The 15534-nt window shown below is 40.0% G+C and overlaps 1 pseudogene; it reads left to right on the top strand.

Annotated features, from left to right (window-relative positions):
* Nucleotides 1–320: 320 nt before the first annotated feature.
* Nucleotides 321–395, top strand: LOC136390140 (small nucleolar RNA U3; annotated as a pseudogene).
* The last annotated feature ends 15139 nt before the right edge of the window (nt 396–15534 follow it).

Below are 15534 nucleotides of genomic sequence, written 5' to 3'. Positions count from 1 at the left end.
CGTTTCATTGATTCATTGGTCAAGCATTGCTGGCATAAAAGACAAAAAGGAATCCGCTCATCGTGAACAGCGGTATGAACCCAAATTTTAAATATTCCTCCGAATATTGACGAGTTTTTTTCTTGCTTGCACCACTCATTTTACTATGGGATATAAGAAATAAAAATAAGATCAATTAAAAACTAATATTAAAATATGTGTTAAAATATATTCAATGTGACATAGAGTAAACGTATACTAAAAATTCATATTTATTTAAATGTATATAACACATTTACTACACTACCACCGCAAATCAAAAGGTATCTATATTTTTTCTAAAGACTATACTTTCAGGGATCATTTCTATAGTTTGTTATTTTTTCTACTTGACAAAATTTTCTGGAAAGTTATGCTTCTAAAATTAAAATTGTCGTGCATGCACTATTATAGCCCCAATAATATTTATAAAATATTATTGCTTTCTAGCCCCGATGCAAGAAGTACTTAATAAAGAGTTTAATATTGATAAAAATAGAATCAAATACTTACCAATTATATCTATAGAATATATATATGTATATTTATTAAATCAATGAGCTTTTACAACAGTTTTGACTGACATTTCAAATTAACACCAACTGAATGATGTAAAACACTACAGAAGTTGCGATGGGCCAATTAGGTGAGAATAACTGCGTTGTTTAGCAAGTTTTTAAAATGTCCGGGGTTCCCCGCAACAGATGGCACGCTCCGCGGTGAACTCAGGACGAAGTTTACTTGACGACGCCAATCACCCAGTTGATATTTTGGTCTCGTCAAATGAAATTATACTTAATAATTATTTACCGCAATTATTTAAGAATTGCATTTTTTGTTAAATTTGGCACCGATATCTAGCATTGCATTTAAATGGCCCGGGGCGAAAGAGTTAAAGTCCTGTCGAGTCCATTTTCAAATTGCCCCCCTTAACTATCGAATTGCCCCCCTGTGGGGCGTGGGCCCCACGTTGGGAAACACCGCTCTAGAGTCATGTCTTTTGTAGGACCTGTTTCTCTCACAGTATTCTATGTAGGCCCCTGGTGGAAATCTGTTACATTTGACACCCTTGATTCTGCCACATGAAACAGTGCTCCACTGATAACAACTACCATATTTCTCCATGTATAAGGCGCTCCAATGTATAAGACAAACCATAATTTTGTGGCCCAAAATTTAAAAAAAAAATGTATTACACAAAGTTATTAAACTCAAATTTACACGAAGTTATTAAACTCAAGTTTTATTCATCATAAAATTCATACAACTCCTCATCACTCTCAAAACTCCATCCATTAGTTTGTCATCAACTGTGTCTGATGACGAATCACTATCTTCATATATTGCCTCGTCCTCAGTTCCATCTATGGCATTTGAAATGCCACACTTCTTAAATGACTTGACAACAATCTCAATCTTGATATTGTCCCAGGATCTTTTCACCCAGATACAAACTTCTCCTATTGTTGGTTTCTTCACTCTTTCTGCTGGTGTTAAATTGTCCCCAGAAGACTTTATCCATTGGTTCCATTTGTCTCTCATGGGAGCTTTGAAGGGTTTGTTAATGCTGATATCTAGTGCTTCGAGCTGGGATGTCAAGCATGCAGGTATGATGGCAAGTTTTGTTTTTTGCTCTGCAGCAATCTTCTTTGTGTTTTTTGTTATGTGTGCCCTGAACTGATCAAGCATCAATAGGGCAGATTTGCATAAGAACCCACCTGGTCACTCAAACTTTCTCAAACCAATTCTTCATCCCATCCTGATCCATCCACCCCTTGTCATGAACGTGGACAGTCACTCCTCAAGGAATGTCTTCTTTTGGCATTGTTTTGTGTTTGAAAATCAGCATAGGAGGCAACTTGGTTCTGTCAGCACAACAAGCTAGAACAACTGTATAATGGCTCTTTTCATGTCCACTTGTCTTCACAGTTACAGTTTTCACCCCCTTCTTATCAACAGTTCTGTTACTTGGGACTTTGTCCATATTTGCAGTCTGTCCCAACTCAAACTGATGTGTCACCTGACATTGAATGACAAAACGGTGAAATTCAAGGGCCTTCTGCTCATAGGTTTCGGGCATCTTTTGGGCAAGTCTGGTGCATTATGCATGTTTAATCTATTCCGTTTCATGAACCTGAAGCACCAATTGTGTCCTCTTTTGAAATCAGCAAGTTATTTTTCATCAGCAATTCTTGCCTCATGCTGAACCATCTTCAATTCCCTCTCTAAATCAGGCCATTTCGCTGACTTGCCTCTCATGGCATTCTTCTGCCGTGGCGTTTTCTGCAGGGTTTCTTCTTCCTGTAACCAGTCTTGGATTGATTGCCCAGTTGGAGGAGGACCAAACATGTTTAGCAGCACGATTTCCATTCACTTTTGCAAACTGGATCACTTTTAACTTGAATTCAGCATGAAAATCTTTTCTGAGCCATTTCTGGGCAGAACATGGCAAAATGTAACTTACCGTAATACACCAGTAACAAGTGCGAAACAATGAGCACAAAGACAACAAGCGCAAAAAAGCGGGAAATGCAAGTAAAAATATCTACAACAATGAGCACAAAACCAAGTGCAAAAAAGCAGAAAATGAAAATTAAAAAAAAAATACCCTACAAACACTGTATAAGACACCCTGTTTTTAGACCCCAACTTTTTCGGAAAAGGGTGTGTCTTATGCATGGGGAAATATGGTACCTCTCATTCTCCTTGATAGGAATATCAATTCATAGTTGGGTTTATAACCAAAACAAAACCAATGTGATTTAAGGAGGGGCAATTGAAGCTTGTAATGAGGGAGTGCTCCTCTTTTCTTGTTCATGAGTTGCATGAAGAAGATCTCTCCTTTTTCTTAGATTCCAGTGTTGTGTTGTGAGATTTCTAGGTCCTGTGGCTGTTTTTGTTGTTATTGTTGTTTTTTCATCATTATGAACACACCTGAATTTGCTGGAGTGGAGTTTCATATTATTAAGCTGGCTCATGATGGAGAAATTTGATCTTTAAGAGTTTTGTTTCAACTATTTGTCCAAGGTCATGCTTGTCTCAAGGCTTTTCATTTTTATATGGGACAATGAATTTACATTTCAGTGTCCTGGTCGTGGTTCAGGAAGAGATCTGCTTGACATAATTCCTATCTTAACACTCATCATACCATATTTAAATTATTAATTTAAGTAATTTTTCTCCCTCAAAACAGTGTGAGCTTTTTGTGGAACAAGATCACATAGCGGCTTATTCATCTTTTTATCTCTAGTTTCAAGTTCACAGCATAGCAGTTAGGGAACAATCAACAAATATTTTTAAGGTACAGTCATCCTACTATATTTGCAGGAGATACATGCCAACCAAGGTCCCCACTGTATGCCTGAAACAACAGATAGGACCAAACCTGACATGTACAGTTCCGTGCCTATATATGTATAACTATGATAGAGGGTTTTTAAAATTGTTTTTAATTAATTAATTAATTAATTACTTTGTGAGAGAGAAAGGGAGAAAGAGAGAGACAGGAATATCAATCTGTTCTTGTATGTGCCCTGACCAGGGATTGAATTGGCAATCTCTGTGCTTGGGGATGACGCTCTAACCAACCGAGCTATCTGGCCACGGCTATGATAGAGTTTAATGTATAAATTAAGCCTAGTAAGAGAGTAACAACAATAATTAATAGTAAAATTTTAAAAAATTATTATGATAAAATGTAAAGAACTGTTATGTGAATATGGGTCCTCTCAAAATATATTATAACCATACCTTACTTGCTTGGTTTGATGTCACTTGTCACAGGGGATCCTTTGTTAAAATCTTGTGTAGGCTCAGTGCATTCTGGCACAACACTTTCCATAAATCAACACGTTTTCTGTTCATGTCCTCTACCCACAAATTTAACGTCTTTTCCTTTTTAACTAAGCAGTTATCATGCACTGTGGCCATAACTTTTGCTGTTTTAGTTGCAACAATAAAACTATCAGGATATTTTTTTTCTTTCTTCATAATTTGACTGATAGAAGATACATTCTTACCATAGGTCTTAGCAGCTTCAGCATATTCTTTTTTGTCTTTTCTTATTAGGTCCAGAATTTTCACCTTTTCACTTAAAGGAACCGTTTTACGGTTTCTCTTGGGTATATCTTAATTCCAGAATCACCACTCTGCACTATGGGACCATTATTAAGTAACATAAGGGAGACTGAAAAACAATCCCCATGATACTGCCATAGTCAATCTGATAATGGTGGTGGCTGCTATGTGACTAAGGGGCAAGTAGTGTACACACTGTGGAGTCACTGGACAGAAGAATGATTCACATACTGGGCTGAAAGTATTGGGACTCAAAAGATTTCATCATGCTACTGAGAATGGCATGCCTTTTAAAACGTATGAATTGTTTATCTTTGACAATTTCCATTTAATATTTTTGGACCAAGTTTGACTGTGGGTCACTGAAACCATGAAAAGCAAAATTGGGGCTAAGAGGGGGACTACTGTCAATAGCAAGATAGCTGCTTCTTTAGCTTGAAGAGAGGAGAAATGTACATTATGTGTGAATTATTTCATGCTTTTGTTTAAATTTTAAGTAAATACATTCTACACTTTCAGAGCACACAGAATTCTTGACATTGTATAGATGGACAGTAATCATAAACTCTTTTTTTAGGACAACTGCTTAATATGGAAAGAATCCCTCATTTATCTAAGAGGATAAAATTAAGCGGCTAGGATTTGCAGTAGTACTTCAGATAATTTTTACACTCTGAAAATAGTTAACCAAAAATAACTTAATAAAGAATATGCAAAAAAATAAAATACTTAGGAATAAACATAACAAAGAATGTAAAGGACTTATATAATGAAAACTATAAACCATTGTTAAGGGAAATCGAAAAAGATATAATGAGATGGAAGAATATACCTCGTTCTTGGTTAGGAAGAATAAATATAATCAAGATGGCCATATTACCCAAAGCAATATACAAATTTAATGCAATTCCCATCAAAATTCCAATGACATTTTTTAAAGAAATGGAACAAAAAATCATCAGATTTATATGGAACTATAAAAAACCCCGAATAGCCAAAGCAATCCTAAAGAAAAAGAATGAAGCTGGGGGCATTACAATACCTGACTTCAAACTCTATTATAGGGCCATGACAATCAAAACAGCATGGTATTGGCAGAAAAATAGACACTCAGACCAATGGAACAGAATAGAAAGTCCAGAAATAAAACCACATATATATAGTCAAATAATTTTTGATAAAGGAGCCAACAACACACAATGGAGAAAAGAAAGCCTCTTCAATAAATGGTGCTGGGAAAACTGGACATGCAAAAGAATGAAACTGGACTACAGTCTGTCCCCCTGTACTAAAATTAACTCAAAATGGATCAAAGATCTAAACATAAGACCTGAAACAATTAAGTACATAGAAGAAGACATAGGTACTCAACTCATGGACCTGGGTTTTAAAGAGCATTTTATGAATTTGACTCTACAGGCAAGAGAAGTGAAGGCAAAAATTAATGAATGGGACTACATCAGACTAAGAAGTTTTTGCTCAGCAAGAGAAACTGATAACAAAATAAACAGACAGCCAACTAAATGGGAAATAATATTTTCAAACAACAGCTCAGATAAGGGCCTAATATCCAAAATTTACAAAGAACTCATAAAATTCAACAACAAATAAACAAACAATCCAATGAAAAAATTGGAAGAAGATTTGAACAGACACTTCTCCCAGGAAGAAATACAAATGGCCAACAAATATATGAAAAGATGCTCATCTTCGTTAGTTATTAGAGAAATGCAAATCAAAACTGCAATGAGATACCACCTCACACCTGTTCGATTAGCTATTATTAGCAAGACAGGTAATAGCAAATGTTGGAGAGGCTGTGGAGAAAAAGGAACCCTCATACACTGTTGGTGGGAATGTAAAGTAGTACAACCATTATGGAAGAAAGTATGGTGGTTCCTCAAAAAACTGAAAATAGAACTACCTTATGACCCAGCAATTCCTCTACTGGGTATATACCCCAAAAACTCAGAAACATTGATACGTAAAGACACATGCAGCCCCATGTTCATTGCAGCATTGTTCACAGTGGCCAGGACATGGAAACAACCAAAAAGCCCGTCAATAGATGACTGGATAAAGAAGATGTGGCACATATACACTATGGAATACTACTCAGCCATAAGAAATGATGACATCGGATCATTTACAGCAAAATGGTGGGATCTTGATAACATTATACGAAGTGAAATAAGTAAATCAGAAAAAAACAGGAACTGTATTATTCCATACGTAGGTGGGACATAAAAGTGAAACTAAGAGACATTGATAAGAGTGTGATGGTTATGGGGGGAGGGGGGAGAGGGAGAGGGAAAGGGGGAGGGGGAGGGGCACAAAGAAAACTAGATAGAAGGTGACAGAGGACAATCTGACTTTGGGTGATGGGTATGCAACATAAGTGAACGACAATATAACCTGGAGTTGTTATCTTTGAATATATGTATCCTGATTTATTGATGTCGCCCCATTAAAAATAAAATTATTAAAAAAAAATTAAAAAAAAAAAAGAATAATATATGGCCTGATCAGGCAATGGCACAATGGACAGAGCATTGGACTGGAAGACTGAAGACCCAAGTTCGAAACCCAAGGTTGCCATCTTGAGTGCAAGGTCACCGGCTGCAGCATGGGATCAGAGACAAAAACCCATGGTCACCGGCTTGAGCAAAAAGGTCATTGGCTTGACTGAAGGCTCCCTGCACCCCTTCAAGGCATGTATGAGAAAGCAATCAATGACCAACTAAGGTGCCACAGCTATGAGTTGATGCTTCTCATCTCTCTTCCTTCCTGTTTGTCTGTCTCTTTTTTACTAAAAAAAAAAAAAAAAATAGAAATGAAAATAAAAATAAGAAAAGAAGAATATATGAAGCCTACTTTACTTTAACCCATTAAAACTAAGTAGATACAAAATAAAAGTTCACAAATATAAACATAAAAGATTATTTGCCAATATTGATTTAGAAATTTTATAACCATTGGAGAATATAATACTCTCCAGGACAAAAAACTCTCTGAGTTACAGAATAATCTCACTGTATACACATGCTTATGTGAATGTTATTACTATATATTAACAAATCCGCAGGTCAAACAAATTGTAAAAACACATCTGCATTAATCTCAAGGACAGAAGTATTTTTAAAAATCTTTTGACCTGCAGATTTTTACATTCACTAGCCTTAGCAGAAGAATGTGCATTTTTTGGCATATGTGTAGGTTATATAGCTTTAATATTCTTATCCATTTCTTATTATCTATTTCTGTATCTGTACCTTGAACTCTTCAATAGAGTTTATGTTTTTATAATTAATACTCATTAAAAATTTTTTAAATAGTGTTAAAAATAGTGAAGAAGTATGTGTAAGTAAAAAGTAAAAACAAATTTTAATTGCCTTATTGGCCACTTTCCAGCATCATCTACTTACTAATCAATTAATTTAATCAGATTCACCCTCTGGTTTAAATGTTGAAAAATGCCTTTTAAAGAATCGCAGTACTGTAATTGAACTGATTGATGTACTTCTCATATTTATGAAAGCTTTAAAATTCTGTTTATCTACTGAATATTCTAGATTAAGTTAAGTCACAAGAGAGCCTGTTTATCATATTAGATATCTAATGTCTTGTAAGTTTGGTAAAGTGGAGTTAGTCTTTGTATTAATGTAGGCAGTTAGGAGTTAACAAAAGAGAAGTGAGCTGGACAGGTTGGGCCTGATTGAGTCTGAAAGTTGTACTTAATCAGGCTTAAGTCTGGAAGTTATAGCTATAGACATCCCGAGGGATAGCTGAATCCTGCCAAGGGGAGATTGGCTTTCTAATCTGCCTGGGGACAACTGGTCCACTCACCTGGACTACACTGGGGAGCAGTGAACAGTAAAGGGGAAATTGATCTGTTAGACAAATGCCTGGTAGAAGCCAAGATGGTGCAGAGGGAGGTAGATGCATGCACAGTAGAAATCAGGTGACTTGAGGAGGCAAAATTTTGAGGAATGAGCAGTGGAAACCAAAATTGCAACATAAAAGGGTGGAGTTTAGCCTGGGAAAATCTGGGAAAAGGATTGGATTGGATAAGGAACACAAAACCCTGGGAGATTGAGAAAGGGGACTGGTTAGGGCCAGTACGAGCTTACAAATGATTAGGGACAAGATTGGTTAGTTTGAAAAGAAAGCCTGTTCTCTCCCAAGCCTAAGGTGATATAATCAAAATTTAACAAAGGCCTGTCTCTGTAGCGTGCATTTGTTCATGCAATCAATTGTTTGTTCCCTCTCTCCAAAGCAGCTGTGAGACTCAGAGCATGGGCCTGGGTGCAGCAGCCCAGCACTGCCCAGACCACAGCCAGAAGCAGAAACAATGCTGGACGGCAGGAGCTCAGGGGGATAGCATTATAGTCCTGGCTCCTGACCCTCCGGTGGGTCCTCTTCAGTCCCCGGGCTTATTCCACAGCAAGATGGAACGAAGCCACCTGGTTTTGGATGAGACACTGGGCACCTGGGAATGTGCTCCAATAAATCCTATCACTACACCTCATCCTCCTATGTGTGGCTTCCCAAAATGCTTTTCTCATTACTCCGTGGAAGAACCCTACTTCCACCGGCAACAGCTGCAAACCAAAACAAAAACGCAACAATAGAAAAGTCTGTTATTCCATTTTTTGTTTTAAAATTTGTTTACTTTTGATACCCCAGTGCAAACATTACTAATTATTGCTACCTTTTAATAAATTAAGTACAGGTGATGTAAGACTTAGATAGGTTTAGTAAATAAAATTCCAGAATGAGGACATAGAATGCTTCTTCTTGGCCTGTTTTTTGTGATGGTGTTGGCAGGTCTTTAATTTACTCCTGAATTTTTAATACCTAGAGTTTGTTTTTTGGTTTTTTGTTCTTTTTAAAATGCTGAATTCAATCTCCTAGATACATTTGGCATATGGCACCACTCTAGTTGGTTGATTTTTATAGATCTTGTATTGTTTCCCTCACCTTATAATGAAATATTTCAGACATGGACAAATTGTGCCTTTAGGATAACTCAACTATCATTAAACTATAGCTTCCAGTGACTGCAGACACTCTGCAAAACCACTTAATGCCCATCTCTCCTTACCTCCCACCAGCTGGCTATAATTGAAAGGCAAACAACATTTGCTTGATTGGCAAACAACATTTTTGCATAAGGAGAGGAAGGCAGTCAGGGTTAATTTCCTTAGTCAACCTGGTGCACTGTCTGCTGGGTTTCTGACTTAGCACTGCTGAGACTGGGTTGCTAGTGGACAGGGTCATTTGAGACACGGACTAAGGTGCTCAGCATGAAAGTGCAATGACTCCTGCTTTAGTTTAGTAGGCCTCCTGACTTAGCCATTTTCTCTTTCCTTGACTTAAAGATAAGTCCTGGTTCTTACTGAAATGGAGCTAAATGAATGTACAAAAGGTGAGGAGGAAAGATATGGACAATTGGAATTGAAGAGCACAAACAGCAGATGATCTAAAACGAAGTTTCTGTATATGTAGAGAGAAAGCTTAGAAGCAGTATAGCATAATCATTCTAGAGAACTTGATAGATTCTCAAAATCCTTCCTTTGTATTTACTAACTATGGGATCCCGGACAAGCTGTGAAGAATAAAGAAACCTATGCATATAAGGTACCTGTCACTGTATCTGACCCATGAAAGATATTAGTTATAAGGCCAGTAGTCACAGCCAGGCAAAAGCAGGTTCCCATTTGATTCAGAGAGACGGTAAAGAAACTGCGGAGCCAAAAAATGGTGGGCCATTCTTTTATTCTAGCCTCGCACCAGGCCGGAGAGAAACACACAAAGAGAAAACATTTCCCTTTCCATTCAGGGTTCCCAAAGCCACTGACACATCAGGGTTTTCCTAGAATCAAAGGCCCCACCAGTCTTAGTCACCTCTGGTTCCCCATCTGCACTCCTTCTCCCTTCTCCTGCCTGCACAAACCGGCTTCTCCTTCAGCACCCTGCCATCTTGACTTCCTTTTTCCTTCTCCTTCTTCTCTTCTAAAAAACTACCTGGGCGCACAAAGACCTTTCCTCTGGAAAATTAGCATAACAATGGCCCTTCCTTATCAGGAAGTAATTAGCAGTTTCCTAGATCACATACCTGGGCAGCAGCCATTTTTAACAATAAAATGAGCAACTCAGAAAATACAAATTTTTTTTTTTTTTTTTTTTTGTATTTTTCTGAAGCTGGAAATGGGGAGAGACAGTCAGACTCCCGCATGCACCCGACCGGGATCCACCTGGCATGCCCACCAGGGGCGATGCTCTGCCCCTCGGGGGCGTCGCTCTGCGGCGACCAGAGCCACTCTAGCGCCTGGGGCAGAGGCCAAGGAGCCATCCCCAGCGCCCGGGCCATCTTTGCTCCAATGGAGCCTTGGCTGCGGAAGGGGAAGAGAGAGAGAGAGAGGAAGGGGGGGGGGGGGTGGAGAAGCAAATGGGCGCTTCTCCTATGTGCCCTGGCCAGGAATCAAACCCGGGTCCCCCACACGCCAGGCCGACGCTCTACCGCTGAGCCAACCGGCCAGGGCAGAAAATACAAATTTTACAAATTCATTTGCCCAACATATTCTCATGACCTTTGCTACATATTCTCATGACCTTTGCTACATATTCTCATGATAGTTAGGAATAACAACAGAGGAACATATTTTTGCAGTAGCTATGACAGAAAGTAACTGTGGGGCACATAAAATATATTAGGCTCACTTTGTTAAAGATGGTGCTGCCCACTTGGAGGCCTGTCGCCCAGGTGATATTAATGTGTGTTGGGGGCGGGCTGTAGGCAGGCAGGATCCTTGTAGCCTGGGGCTTGGTTTAAGGACTAAGCCTTTCCCACCTTTTTTGATGTGGGGTGGTGCAATTCCATCATGCCCCAGATAAGTGACTTTGTATTAGAGACTTCCTTATTTTGTATATTGGATTAAAGGTTTCCATTTCTACACTATAAAATGGGGGCAGAAGCCCTGGCCTGTTGGCTCAGTGGTAGAGCGTCGGCCTGGCATGCAGGAGTCCCAGGTTCGATTCCCGGCCAGGGCACACAGGAGAGGCGCCCATCTGCTTCTCCACCTCTTCCCCTCTCCTTCCTCTCTGTCTCTCTCTTCCCCTCCCGCAGCCTAGGCTCCTTTGGAGCAAAGTTGGCCCAGACGCTGAGGATGGCTCTATGGCCTCTGCCTCAGGGGCTAGAATGGCTCTGGTTGCAACAGAGCGGCACCCCAGATGGGCAGAGCATCGCCCCCTGGTGGGCATGCCGGGTGGATCCCAGTCGGGCGCATGCAGGAGTCTGCCTCCCCGTTTCCAACTTCAGAAAAATACAAAAAATAAAAAATAAAAATTAAAAAAAAATAAAAATAAAATGGGGGCAGAATGGGAGCTTGCTCTTTCAATTTCTGAGATTAGTATTAGAGAGGAGAGCAGAGAGAGGCCATGTGGAGGAGGCCAGGAGAAGCAGCCAAGATGGTGGACTGCTGAGGGAGAAGCCAGTTTGTGCAGATTTTGTGCAGGGAGAAGGAAGGAGATGGGGAACAGAGGTGAATAAGTCTGGTGAGCTAGAAACCTTTGATTCTAGGAAACTCGAATAAGTCAGTAGCTTCGTGAGCACTGAATGTGAGTGGGTTTTGCAGCCCAGTGTGTGTTTTTACTTGCCCGCAGGTGCAAGCTAGGATTAAAGATGATGGCCCACCAGTTTTTGGCTTCATTGTTTCTTTACCAACTGTCCGAATCCAATGCGAACCTGCATGTGAATGGCCATGATGGCGGCCCTGGATACTGGCTTTACAGTAACCCATAAAAGATAACTCTCTGTGTGTGTATGCATAGGTATATGTGTTTTAATAAATGCAGTTCTAGAACCTAGAACTCAAGTCTCAAAGGTAGATAGAAATGGATCAATTGTCATATGCTTAGTATTTATCTTTTTTTTTTTAATTTTTTTTAATTCATTTTAGAAAGGAGAGAGAGAGGGGAAGAGAGAGAAGGGGGGAGGAGCAGGAAGCATCAACTCCCATATGTGCCTTGACCAGGCAAGCCCAGGGTTTCAAACCGGCGACCTCACCATTTCCAGGTCAATGTTTTATCCACTGCGCCACCACAGGTCAGGCCAGTATTTATCTTTTTAAGACTGTGACAAATTGAAAAATTATGGTAAGAAAACCTAGAAAAAATGGGTTTAATATAAAAATATTCCAAATAAAATAGCTTGCACATATTCAATAACAAATGTTTGTTGACTGATTCACTTAAATTTTAGTTTAGGAAAAGTTAAAAGGCTAGAGAAACAAATATAACAGTAAAGTTAAAGCTTGAAGTGGCCCTAATAATGCCTTTCATAATGTAGATAAAGTATTATTTGGTGTGAGGTGACAGAAGTGGCAGAAGAGGGACTGAAAACCTGGAGACCCGTGTCTTGCTGTGAGACCGAAGTTTGTAAAGCATGATCAGAAACAAAACCAAGTGCTAACCCTGTCACTTACTTTTTGGTACCACTGTTCTGTTCTGCCATTCTACACACCCCACTCCAATTTTTCCTTTTTTAGCTTTTTCAGTTCTCTGTGCTGGTTCCCAATAAAACCAGAAAGCACAGTCAGTGAATTATCCCCCTCTGTATTCACACACCTGGTCTGCAAGGTTATTACTGAGGACCCCTCCCATATCTTGCTTCCCACTTAATACTCTTCCTGTATTCTTCCAAGCTCTGTTTTGTTCTCAGCAAGCTTTCAATTAATCCCCATTGAGGTGTTAACTGATAACCAAGGTGTTAACTGAAGTGTGAATTCTCTCAGGATTATTTAAATTTTAAAAGCAGGCTCTTTGAAGACCCATTCCTTCTGTTATATAGAGATACTGAGAGGAGAATTTCCTGTAATTAATACCATCACACCATCACACTTAGTAAGCTTTTACTCACACAACTAACAGGCCCAGAAGCTTTGCTTGACAATGGCAGTGGCTTTAGAGAAGGGCAGAGGATTAAGGAGCCCTGCTAGTAATAAGAGATGAGCTGCACCTACCAGACCCAGCACAAATACACTGGAAACAGGCTCATTCTACCTCTTTCGACATAGAGCATTTCAAACTTGGACTTTGTTAGTAAATCCTGCTTTACAGTCAGATCTAGAGTTTGGTAGCCATCAGAAGCTTTTCTCACAGACAAATATAACTGTCTATGCGTGTTCCTTAACACTTTTTTACATCTTGCAGTAGTCCACGTGAAGCTGCATTTAGAGAACTGTCAGTGAAAGTTAGATGTGAAGAGTTTCTATGAACATCATCAGTGATACACACACACACACATGTGAGTAAATTGAGATATAAAACTAAATATGAATGCTCCCATCAATCTAAAGGTGGTCATGTTAGTCTCAGAGGGCAATTGCTAAGCTAAAATACATAACAGATGCTGAAAGGGGTGAGTATTGGTGTATTGTTGGGCAGATAAGATATATTATGCTCACTTTGTTAAAGATGGCACTGCCCAGGAGATGGCCATTGCCTAGGTGATAATATTTATATTAATGCTCTTCTTGCTTGGAAAGGGGCGTGGTTGTGCTAAGTGTGTTGGAGGAGGGCTTTCGCACCAAAAGGTTTTAAAAGGTGCAGCTAGGAGACCATTTGAGAGAGTGACCATGTTCTTGTAGGGAGGACTAGCCCATGGAGGCAGGGCAGGGAAACCACGTGGACGAGGCAGCCAAAATGGCAGAATGGGGAAGGAGAAGCCAGTTTTTGGCGGAGAAGGAGATGGGGAACAGAGGTGAATAAGACTGGTGAGGTGGAAGCCTTTGATTCTTGGAAAACTCGGATGAGTCAGTAGCTTTGTGAGCGCTGAATGAGTGGGTTTTGGAGCCCAGTGTGTGTATATTCTTGCTCACTGAGGGCGAGCTAGGGTTAAAGGAAAATGGATCACCAGTTTTCGGCTCTGTTGATTCCTTACATCTGTCCAAATCAAATGTGAACCTGCATTAGCCAGGCAGCTTTGATGGGGGCTGCGGTTACTGGCTAAAACATGTATCATCCCTCATCAAATACTTTGTGGCAAATTGTTGGTCAACTAAGTTTGTAAAATATGATCTTTATGTTTGCCGCTTATAGTTTGCATTGGGGGCTGGGCAGCGCCAGGTATATGTGGTCTGTGAAATTGCAAATTCCTTTCCTACTTGGGAAGGGCCGTTGTTTTGCTAATGTTTGCTGGAGGAGAGGATTTGGTACCAGAACATTTTGAAAGGAAAGAGCAAACAGGGAAGAAAGATACTGCCCCCACCCCACCACTGACAGGTGCAGTAGGATTTCTTTTTCCTCCCTGATCCCTTGCCCTCCATGGGAAAAGCAGCTTTCTGCTTTTCCCTTGGCTTTCTTGTGGCTTGCCTGTCTTGGTGGGACACCAATAAACAGAATGGCCCACTGTGAGGCCAGTAGCCATGGCCACCATCAAAGCTACCTGGCCCATACAGGTTTGCATTTGATTCGTACAGACAGTAATGAAACAAAGGAGCCAAGAACTGATGAGCCATTACCTTTCATCCTAGTTCACACCCTGCGGGCGAGAAATACACACAGTGGGAAAACACTTCCCTTTCCATTCAGGGCTCCCAAAGCCACTGACTTATCTGAGTTTCCTAGAATCAAAGGTTTTTACCTCACCAGTCTTATTCACCTCTGTTTCCCATCTCCTTCTCTCTGCACAAACTCTGCACAAACTAACTTCTTCTTCAGCACTCCGCCATCATGGCTGCTTCTCCTCTGCAATACTAATTTCAGGAACTGAGAGAGCAAGCCCCTGGTCTGCCCTATTTTATAGTATAGAAATCCAAAACTTTAAGCCAATATACAAATAAGGAAGTCTCTGATACAAAGTTACTTATCTGAGGCATAAATGGGATTCCTCATAAGAGTGCACCACCCCACATCATGCAACAGTCAAGGGTGCAGGGAGAAGCTTAGTTTTGAAAAGATCTTAGTATTATAAGGGCGGGAAAGGCTTAGTCTTAAAACTAAGCCTTAGGCTATAATGACTTTGCTGGCTTACAGCCTGTCTTTCACACCCCATGCAAACTATAAGTGAGCAAACATATGTATCATATTTACAAACTTATTTGACCAACACCCACCATCCTCTGGCTCCACGCTTCTTTACCATCTGCCCGAATTCAATGAGAACCTACATGTGAATGGCCAGGACTGCCGTTGTCTACAGGCCCTACACAAATGCATATTGTATGGAAAGTAGTCGCCATGGCAGTCCCCATCACTGTCGCTGTGGTGGTCATGCACATGCTGGTTCTCATTAAATTCGTGCAGATGGTAAAGAAACAGTGGAGCCAAAAAATGGGCCATTCCTTTAATCAAGTCTTGCACTGTCCTGCGAGCAAACACACAGGGAAAAAATACTTCCCTTTCCCTCAGGGCTCCCAAAGCCATTGACACATTTTC

The sequence above is a fragment of the Saccopteryx leptura genome, chromosome 1 (genome assembly GCF_036850995.1).
Source record: "Saccopteryx leptura isolate mSacLep1 chromosome 1, mSacLep1_pri_phased_curated, whole genome shotgun sequence".
NCBI lineage: Eukaryota > Metazoa > Chordata > Mammalia > Chiroptera > Emballonuridae > Saccopteryx > Saccopteryx leptura.
This window is presented reverse-complemented; position numbering and strand designations above follow the sequence as displayed.